The following is a 10897-nucleotide window of genomic DNA, read 5'->3' as shown; positions in this document are numbered from 1 at the left end:
CGACCCTGAAAGGGCTAACAACTTCATTGATTGCATTCAACATATCCACCAATAGGTCCATGATATATTGTACAAAGCTAATGCTAAGTACAATCAGCGCCATGATCAACATCGAGTGTTACACAAGTTCTAGGTGGGCGACAAAGTTTGGCTACATTTGTAGAAAGAATGCCTTGTTGGACCCCACCGCAAGCGTCGCCCACTCTGATATGGGCCATACGCCATCCCTAAGGTCATCGGTGATAATACCTTCGAGCTCAGCATCCCACGGTTCCTTGGTTTCCACCCAGTGTTCAATGTAGGTCGCCTTCTGCCATACCTTCCACCATTGTTGGACACAGCTGACATTGCAAAACAACTCACACCAACAGAGATCAACCCAGACTACATGGAACAGGCCACAACTTATTAGATCATGAACACATGGATCAAGAACATTCGACAATAGAGGATATAGTTATATCGATTTGTTAAAGCAGGCCAACTCCTTCACCAGGGAAAGTGGTTCACCAAGGACCAGGTTCAACAGAAATTTCCTCACCTCATGGAGGCTTTGCACACAATGGGGGCCATTTCTTCTGAAGGGGGTAGGAATGATCCAGGTGGGTATTGGTAGCTACCCATTCCACCTAGACCCCCTAGTCAATTTCATCCATTTCCTTGTTCATTTCAACATTTACTATTTTTAGCAGTTTTTTGGGTCCTAAACTTTTGGAGTGGTTTTGACCTCTTAAACGACGTATTTTTGGGGTCCGCGGCAGGCCAATTTCCATAGGTAGGGGCCTGTGGCGAAAGCTGTAGTACTCGATGAGACCTTTTCAACAAGGTATCGTATACGCCAAATGGAGATAATATGACCAAGTTACGACCCCGGGAAGTTGCCTACCCAACTAACCCCAACGGGTCCCACAAACTCTTGGTGTTGCATCTCGTGGGGTTAGGGTTTTGGTTGTTTGGGGTTTTCTCATGTTTTCCAATAATAAATAGGCCCTTGAGCTTCATTATAACACAGTTCAGAGGCATGTATCCACCACATCTCCTCTTAGAGATAAGCTACCATCCCCCGAGGTGGCTTATTTCCATTCTGTTTGTAAGCATAGTTGAGTATTTTCTATTAATGAAATGAAGTGCTTTTCTACTGCGTCTTTGTGTTTATGATTATATCTGTAAGTTGTTGCATTCCTATTTAAGTTCAGATCATATTCACACGCATCCGAATAGTATCTATATGCTTAGTTGTTATCCGCAAATTTCGTCCCTTAGTTCTGACCAGTAACACTTTTGATGACTCTTCTGTTTCAGTGGTTGTTGAATATCAAGTTTGAAGGTATCGCTGACATCGAGCTTATCGTTACAACAATTGAATTGATTATTTCAAAAAAAAGAGAAAATGCTTTATCTCTCTCCGACCCGTGTTGTCCATTCCACAAATAACTTCTCACCATCTCTCATAAAATATATATATATATATATCTATCTCCACATTCCGGCAACACAAAAAGCACAAAATTACAAATATATGCGGTTTGCAGAGGCTATAAAAATATGCTAATAGACATAATCCACGTTAATTGTATTTCAGTAAAAAAAAATTTTTTTTACATACAATGTTTTTAGAACATTTAAGAAAAATTGAGCGAGAGAAACCCCTTACAGATAAATTGCTTTCAAACTGACATATGCTTCCACTGTATTTCCTTCACAATTCTACGTTGCTGTAATAGGCACCACTATTTTAATGGTAATCAAGACCTGTCAAGACCCCTTTTGTAAGGACCTGCAGTCCGTGCAACGAGTAGGGTGACTCCACCGTGTGAAGGACATGCAAAATATGAAGTGAACGACCAAGAGACGAGTTTATATGATGTTGGGTGAGTTTAGAGGGCGGTCCCACGAGTTGGGCGGGCGGACCCTCCACTCAGGCAAAGGCAACATGTTGAACAAGTCGGCTTAGGAACTGGGCGTAGGTTGGCCGGGTGACATGACCCGCCACCCGCCCGTATATATTGGTGGAGCGTTTGAGGAGACGAGCCATCATCATTCGGCCAACACGAGTTCGAACAAGGAGTTCTACGGTGCGTGGATAAGCCCGCACGACGGGACGAACTTGGGTGAAAAAATCGTTCAGAAAAGTTGGGTAAAAAACTCGGGTGAGAAACTCGGGCAAAAAACTCGTGTAGGAAACTCGTGCAGAAAACTCGGGCGAGGGCGAACTCGGGTGAGGTCGTCGTTCAGAAAACTTAGGCGAGGTTGTCAGGCAGAAAACTCGGGCGAGGTCGTCGGCAGAAAACTCGGGCAAGGTCGTTGGGCAGAAAACTCGGGTGAGTTGTTCGGGCGACCCGGGCGAGGTTGTCGGGTGACCCAGGTGAGGTCATTTGGGCGAGCCAGGTGAGGTCGTCGGGCGACCGGGGTGAAGACATTCGGGCGAACCAGGTGAGGTCGTCAGGCGACCCAGATGAAGTCGTGTGGCGACTCAGGTTAACGAGTTCGGGTGGACGAGTTGGGTGAACAAGTGGATGTGCAGACAAGTGGCCGGGCGAGGGCGCGCCGTGCATGTCGAAATGAAGGATCGTACGAATGGGTGACCCGGGTAGGGCGCGTCGTGCATGACGAAACGGTGGAAACCGTGAAGTGTTGGGGTTGTGAACAGAGTTGTGACTCGTGCGAAGGCGCCCGTGTGTGGCAACTTGGTTACGATGAGGCACACCCAAGTTGGGCAAACAACACGATCGTGCGATGAGGTGAACGAAGGGTTGGTGAGTCGTGCAGCGACCGTGTGAAGGCGCCGACGAGCTGGGAAACCGAGTTTGCCGAAAGTTGGAAATTTGGCTAAGTGTAAATTTAGGGTTTCCCAAGATTTAACTTTGTAAAAGTGGAAAATTATATATATTGTTCAGGCAGACTCATATTGCAGAGAGTTGCCCCTCCCTTTATACTGTTGTGCAATTGTATATGTGTTAATTGCTGTTGATGATGAATATGTATGGGTTTTCATCTGTATAAAGGCTAATAATAATACTTGGTAGTTAAAATAAACTAAGTATTAAATTTTTAGGCGTAGTACATGAACATAAGTATGGGTGAAAAGAAATTGTTCGTTGGTGCCGCACCTCGCTATAACTGGTTGAAAGACTACCACAGATGTGGGGGCGTGACAGTTGGTATTAGTGCTGATGATCAGGAAGCTGGTCGGGTTGACGATGAAGTGCTGATCCTACTGCACTATCGTGACAGTTGGTATCGAAGCTAGTGAACTTAATCAAGGCGCTGATTTTACGAAGACCGAAGACTTGGCAGGAAGTTCAAGTTTTGCAGGTGATAGTTGGAACATCAGGGTGATTTAGCTGAATGGTGACACAGGTTTAGCAGAGGTGAAGCTTAGTGCTTGGGCCAAGCTAAACGAAAAGGCATGGCAAGTTTGGAAGAATGCGAAGGGAAGCTCTTGCTTACCTTATACAGGTTGAAGCGGATGAAAGAGGAGAACCCCTGGATTGGAGATAAGCTTGAAGTCTTGGAAAAGAATGTTGAAGATGAACTTCTTCAAATTGGTTGGATAATGGAGCAGGATGAAGTTGTAGATTGTGCTAACAAGGAAGAGGAAGCCATGATAGTTGAGGATGTTGCAGACATGACAACGATGGAGGATGAACTTGAGATTGATCAAGTTGGACCAGGATCGTGCCGTTTGCAGACATGGATGGATGAGGATACTCACATGGAGGAGCCTCATGATGATGATATAATTACTATTGATACTTGTGTTTCACTTGAGCATTTGGTAGATCAACCATATGTAGGGAAGGGCAAAATCAGTTTGCCGATGCAAGGGAGCATCTTACCATGGATGTCTACGATGAGACCTTGTATGGAGAAGCAAGGATTGTTCACTGTTGTAGGACTTGTTGGGGTTGTTTGTGACCTTATGGTAGAAGGTGCAAAGGCCCGTGACAAGGGAGGAACATGATAATCATTGCGGATGAATGGGTCATGCTTTAGCCACATGGAGAATTGGCTAAGTGTCCAGCATGACTCATGGACATATTGGAGAAGGGCACACACTTGAGTTGCTTGGGTGGACTTCTCATGGCCAAGACCAAGAGCAAGTCTTGGTGGAACCTTTAGTGGGGGAGCTATGATGGAAGGGACTCGTGATGATGTTCATATAGTTGGGTGACCGAGTTCACTAGATCGAAGATTGCAGACTTGGATAGGGATGACCGATTGTTGTGATGGGTCTACTTAGTTGGACTACATGGGCAACTTAGTCATGGACATCAGGTTGGAGACATGGAGCATGGCAGTCTCATGCAGGGACATTATGCGGAGCACTTGTAGAAGTGCCACCTATGGGCATCCAATGAGGAGTGCCAAGGCAAGGATGTTGTGTAGGTATATTTTTTGGTGTGACATGGAGATGTTTTATGTATGAGCCGATGGAGAGGTTGTGCACTCTTGTACAACAAGGCCATGGACTTGGATAAAATTGTGAGAAAACTATGGAGCATTCTTACTACATGGAGAGCTGAGGCATCCTGCAAAGACCTTTGGGCCGAGACTTGTATGCTTGCTAGAGTGTTGGTTGGAGATGACTCATGGAGCTCATGATGACATGAGATTGTTGTGGCTTTTGGGACTTCATATATGGTGGACTTGGAGGATTTGATGCATTGAGGAGCTAAGGTAAGAGATTTTGATGTAGGATGGGGTGCATACTTTCGAGTACATGTATGGGTGTGGCTTGAAAGAGTGACTTGATGTGGAGGATCGATATGAGACACTTTGGAGTGATGGAGTTACAACGATGATGATGCCTTGGTGGCAACACTTGGGCATGGGTTGAGCTGAGACTTAACCACTTTTGACACATGGGAGCTGATTGATCTATGATCATGGGCAGCACATGGATAGATGAGACAGGTGTATACTTGTTTCTATGGAAGACTTGAGTTTCTATGGAAGACTTGAGGGATAGCACACACATATATGATGGAGGTTGCTTCATGGACCTGGATGTGGCACATTGAGAGTCGAGTTTGATGAGATGATATCTTCACTTTGAGGAGATGGATGTTTTGCAGATGGATGATGTTGGGATAGATGCGGCTGATTTCATGCAGCACATTGACACCAAACATCATGGAAAACATGTTGCAGATGAGATGGAGACTACTTCATGGACCTGGGCATGGCTTACACTTATATGGAGATGGATTCTTGATCGAGTTGATGATGTGATGGGATGTTCTGAGAAATGACTGATGATGGCATGAGGATGTGCATTCTCATGGTTTGAGCGTGATAGTTGGATTAGCTACCCAACTAGTTCAAACATGGGGGTCGGAATGTACAGAGATGTGTTAGCATTATGTTGGAGTATCATGGCAGCAATTCACAGGATGACAGCACATGATGGGGTCGACACGATTTGTTGCAGTGGGCATGTAGCTTGAGATGGAGGGGCCAGCACGATGGGGAGCAACATGTGGAGATTGTGACAGGGTGGTTGATGATCATGGATTGAGATGATTTCTAATGTAAGACATACCGATGGAGTATATGCCTTGGTATAGATATCTTAATGATGAGTGGTTGCCGGGATGAGATATTGTCAAGGACGATAATGAATTCAAGTGGGGGAGGATGTAAGGACCTGCGGTCCAAGCAACGGGCAGGGCGACTCCACTGTGCGAAGAACATGCGAAATGCGAAGTGAATGACCAAGAGACGAGTTTATATGATGTTGGGCGAGTTGAGAGGGCAGTCCCACGAGTTAGACAGGCCGACCCTCCACTCGGGCGAAGGCAACATGTTGAATGAGTCGGCTTGGGCGTTGGGCGTAGGTCGTCCAGGTCACATGACCTGCCACCCACCCGTATATATTGGTGGAGCGTTTGAGGAGATGGGCCATCATCATTTAGCCAACACGAGTTCGAACAAGGAGTTCTGTTGTGCGTGGATAAGCCCGCACGACGGGAAGAACTCGGGTGAAAAAACGCGTTCAGAAAAATCGGGTGAAAAACTCAGGTGAGAAACTTGGGCGAAAAACTCGTGCAGGAAACTCGTGCAGAAAACTCGAGCGAGGGCGAACTCGGGTGAGGTCGTCGTTCAGAAAACTTAGGCGAGGTCGTCGGGCCAAAAACTCGGGCGAGGTTGTCAGGCATAAAACTCGGGCAAGGTCATTGGGCAGAAAAATCGGGTGAGGTCGTTCAGGCGACCCGGTCGAGGTCGTTGAGCGACTCGGGCGAGGTTGTCGAGCAACCCGGGCGAGGTCGTCGAGCGACCCTGGCGAGGTCGTTTGGGCGAGCCGGGTGAGGTCGTCGGGCGACCCGGGTGAAGTCATTCGGGCGAAATGGGTGAGGTCGTCAGGCAACCCGGGTGAAGTCGTGTAGCAACTCGATAAACGAGTTCAGGTGGACGAGTTGGGTGAGCGGGTGGACGTGCGGACGGGCGGCTGGGCGAGGGCACATCGTGCACGCCGAAACGAAGGATCGTGCGAACAGGTGACCTGGGTAGAGTGCGCCGTGCACGACGAAACGGTTGAAACGGTGAAGTGTTGGAGTTGTGAACGGAGGTGTGACTCGTGCGGAGGTGCCCGTGTGTGGCAACTTGGTTACGAAGAAGCGCGTCCAAGTTGGGCAAACAACACGATCGTGTGAAGAGGTGAACGAAGGGTTGGTGAGTCATGCGGTGATTGTGCGGAGGTGCCAACGAGCTTGGCAACCGAGTTTGCCGAAAGTTGGAAATTTGGCTAAGTGTAAATTTGGGGTTTCCCAAGATTTAACTTATACTTTGTAAAAGTGGAAAATTATATATATTGATTCGGGTAGACTCATATTGCAGAGAGTTGCCCCTCCCTTTATACTATTGTGCAATTGTATATGTGTTAATTGTTGTTGATGATGAATATGTATGGGTATTCATCTGTATAAAGGCTAATAATAATACTTGGTAACAAAAATAAATTAAGTATCGAATGGTTAGGCGTAGTCCATGAACATAAGTATTGGTGAGAAGAAAGTGTTCGGTGGTGCCGCACCTCGCTATAAGCGGTTGAAAGACTACCGCAGGTGTAGGGGCGTGACACCTCTACTCGATCAACTTTCTCCTTACTTCGTTTAATATTAAGCAAACTAGGACTACGTGCCCTTCATTCATGCTCTCTCTCGTTGTGCTCTTCTTCAATATGAACCCTATCGGGCAATGCCCCATCATACACGCAAGGGTATTCTCAACAACTTTGACACTATGGGGTTTTTTTGGCGTCTTCAAATCATTTCTTTCGAGCAGTGTTGAATTCATCTTTTCAGACCACAGTTTATCAAAGTTCCGGTCAAGATGATTTCCTGCATAATTATCATGGCAAAACACTTAAAGTTTCCTTAATTTTTCAAAAGAAAATAAAAAAACCTTGTAGAGGCAATGTTTGAATAGTGTTTTTGATGGTGGAAATAAATTTAGCACCATCAAAAACGTTCACACCTAAAATTTTGAAGTTTATCAAATATAACAACTTGAATTTACAAAAATCTTTACCAGATTTTCCTTAAATATGACCAAAATTTCCATAATTTTACAAACAATTCCTCAGGCTTGTTTTTCAAGCGTGTGTGTCCTTATCTGAAGGGAAAGAGTGGAGGCTTTCTGCGTGTTTTTCAAGCGTGTCCTTATCTGAAGGGAAAGAGTGGCAAAAGAAATTAACATGGCGGGCGCGTCCTTGTCACCGGAAATTGCGGAAGAAAGAATAACATGGTGGCGCGTTTCTCTAAGTGGAAACTGTGGAAAAAAATTGCGTGGTCGACCCTTTACCCATGACGTTGACTGTGCGCCATTCTATAACCTATCCACGGGAAATCTTCTGGAAGCGGACGTCATACTTACGTCACACCAGTCCGGTTCTATTCTAGAATATCGACTTAATTTCCAATTTATACACATATATATAAATCGCGTAGTCCAAAGCTAAAAATTGACCTCACTCATTGACCTCACTCTTGTCCTTTTATTATAGAATATCCAGTTTATAATATCCTGTTAAGTTGAAGGGTAATATATATGTATGTAGAATGGCATGTTCATGGAAGTAAAAATGGATCGTGTCGCTCCTGTTTTTCTAACATCCTGTGTTGGCAGCATCACTGTTATAGCTTTCTTCTCCCTTGCCATACCAGTTTTGCCTACCACTTTTGTCTTCGACAGATTCAATGGAACCAACTTGATTTTGGAGGCGGGCGCTTCACTAAACCCATCCCAATCTGCGCTAGCGCTTACAAATCACACGCATTGGGTGATCGGCCGGGCTCTGTATTCGATTCCCGTGAAGATGAAAAGCAACGACACGCTTTCCTCCTTCAGCACCACCTTCGTTTTCAGCATGGTGCCTTCCTCCTCTGATCCAGGCGGCCACGGAATGGCCTTCATTGTCACGCCCTATACAACTCTAATGGGCGGTCTGAGTTCCGAGTATCTGGGCTTGCTTAACATTTCTAGCAACGGGAAACAGTACAATCACTTGTTCGCAGTGGAGTTCGATACGGTCCGGAGTGTGGAATTGAATGATCCCGACGGCAACCACGTGGGCATAGATATTAACAACCTTATGTCACTTAGGACAGAGCCCGCCGGATATTGGAATGGGAAGGATTTCCATGAATTCAGCCTGAAAAGCGGACGCAACATACAGGTCTGGATCGATTACGATCATCTGCAAAGCCAGATTAACGTTACCATAGCGTTGATTGGTCTGCCAAGACCGCAGAAGCCGCTCATATCTCAGAAAATCGATCTGCAGAGCGTTTTGCAAGAGAAGATGTTCGTTGGATTTTCAGCGGCTACGGGAAATTGGGAACAAGACCATTACGTTTTGGCGTGGAGCTTCACCACAGAAGGCACGGCGCCTGCACTCGATATCTCGCGTCTCCCTTCGTTTTCTAAAATGTATTCCAAGCGTCCTAGTCACCGATGGATAGCCGGCGCTACTGTGGCTACTCTCGTTATCTTGTCTGTGTTAGTTGCGGCCGTGGTTTTCAGAAGAGGCAAGAACAAAGAAACAATTGAAGATTGGGAGCAAGAGTTCTGGCCCCATAGATTCAATTACAAGGATCTCAACATCGCCACCAAAGGATTCCGGCATGAAAACGTTTTGGGCCACGGCGGTTTCGCCAAGGTTTACAGGGGTGTTCTCCCGGGCAGCGGACAGGAAGTCGCGGTAAAATCTATAACCAAAGAGTTCAAGGAGGGAATGAAAGGTTTCGTGGCAGAGATCTCGACCTTGGGGCGCACACAACACAGGAACCTTGTTCCTCTCCGGGGTTGGTGCAGAAGGCAGAAGCAGCTGTTCATCGTTTACGACTACATGCCTAACGGCAGCCTGGATAAACTCATATTCGGGAACCCGATGACCATCCTGCCATGGACTCGGCGATACGCGATCTTGAAGGGCGTGGCGGCAGGTCTACTTTATCTCCACGAGGAATGGGAGAAGAGGGTCATCCACAGAGACATCAAGTCCAGCAACGTGCTGCTGGATTCGGAGTTCAACGGGCGGCTGGGGGACTTCGGCCTCGCCCGGCTGTATGAACACAGCGAGAATCCTGGAACGACTCATGTAATGGGCACGCTGGGGTACATAGCGCCGGAGCTCCCAAAGACGGGAAAGGCCACGCCAAACTCCGACATGTTCAGCTTCGGCGTTATGCTGTTGGAAGTGGCCTGTGCGAAGAAGCCCGTGGACCTATCCACAGACGTTGAATCACTGCGTTTGGTGGACTGGGTGTGGCAGCTGTACGCCCATGGGAATCTCTTAGATGCAGCAGATCCGAAGCTGGGGAATGAATACGACGCAGGCGAAATGGAGAAGGTGTTGAAACTGGGATTGGTGTGCTCCAATACTGAACCTAAAGCAAGGCTGGGGATACGGCAAGTGTGTCAAATACTGGAAGGCCAAGCTCCTCTCCCTGACGTCCACATGGACTCGTTTAGATTGAATGTAGGCCCTTCTGGTGCACTCTAACATCTTTAACCTATTCACACTCAGGAATCCCAAACAACGGAAAATATTATATTATAAATGAAATATTATATATTATTTTTAGCTTTGCATCCAAATTTATATTTAATACATAATAAATAAATAAGTTATATCGTTTCCTTTTCTTATTTAACAAACTATGACTATCATATTGCAAAGAGAAAATATTTTCCAAATATTCATGGCAGTTTTCATCAATTTGAAGTGGATGATAATTGTTTTGGTTGTGCATTTCTTACAATCCATGGCATGGATGTTTGGTTTAAAAAACTTTGTTGATGAAGATAATATATGTTCAAAGATTATTGACTTATAGAAATATAAATGTTCAAACATTATTTAATCATAAAAGATAAAGTGAATGTTAATTTATTATTTTTTTTAATAAATTGATTGATTTTAAGATTTTATTTTACTCGTTCTGAAAAATAAAATTTGTATATTGAAAATGTTGAGTAGATAAATTTATAAATAAAATATATAAAAGGGTGTTTGATCAAAATAAGAGAAGGTTAGTAAAGTAAAGGTTTTCTTCTTCAAAAAGATGTATTGATGAGAAAGTTTAACAAAAATACTTATAAATATCTAATATAATATAATAAAATTAAATAAAATTAAATAGAGAGTCAAATTTTATTATAGTAAAAATATTTTATATTTAAATTAATAAATTTTCTAAAAACAATTTTGAAAACACACTAATAAAAATCTTTGTACCGAACATTATAAATAGAGAAGAGAAGTGAATGATGTAACACAATTTTGAGGATAGAAAATATCATTGTAATATTGCATACGGATTCTACATATAAGTGAGAATGGTTTATTTTTAGTGAGGATTTTAGGAGGGCATAATAAGTATTTATTATT

At 44.7% G+C, this 10897-nt stretch overlaps 1 pseudogene; it reads left to right on the top strand.

Moving 5' to 3' along the window:
• Window positions 1-8086: 8086 nt before the first annotated feature.
• LOC149161513 (L-type lectin-domain containing receptor kinase IV.1 pseudogene) lies at window positions 8087-10036 on the top strand (annotated as a pseudogene).
• The last annotated feature ends 861 nt before the right edge of the window (window positions 10037-10897 follow it).

Source organism: Pinus tabuliformis, chromosome 5_2, assembly GCF_031772625.1.
Source record: "Pinus tabuliformis cultivar Carrire ecotype Pingquan chromosome 5_2, CPIR1, whole genome shotgun sequence".
Lineage (NCBI taxonomy): Eukaryota > Viridiplantae > Streptophyta > Pinopsida > Pinales > Pinaceae > Pinus > Pinus tabuliformis.
Note: the sequence above shows the minus strand (reverse complement) of the source record. Positions and strands in the feature narration are given on the sequence as shown.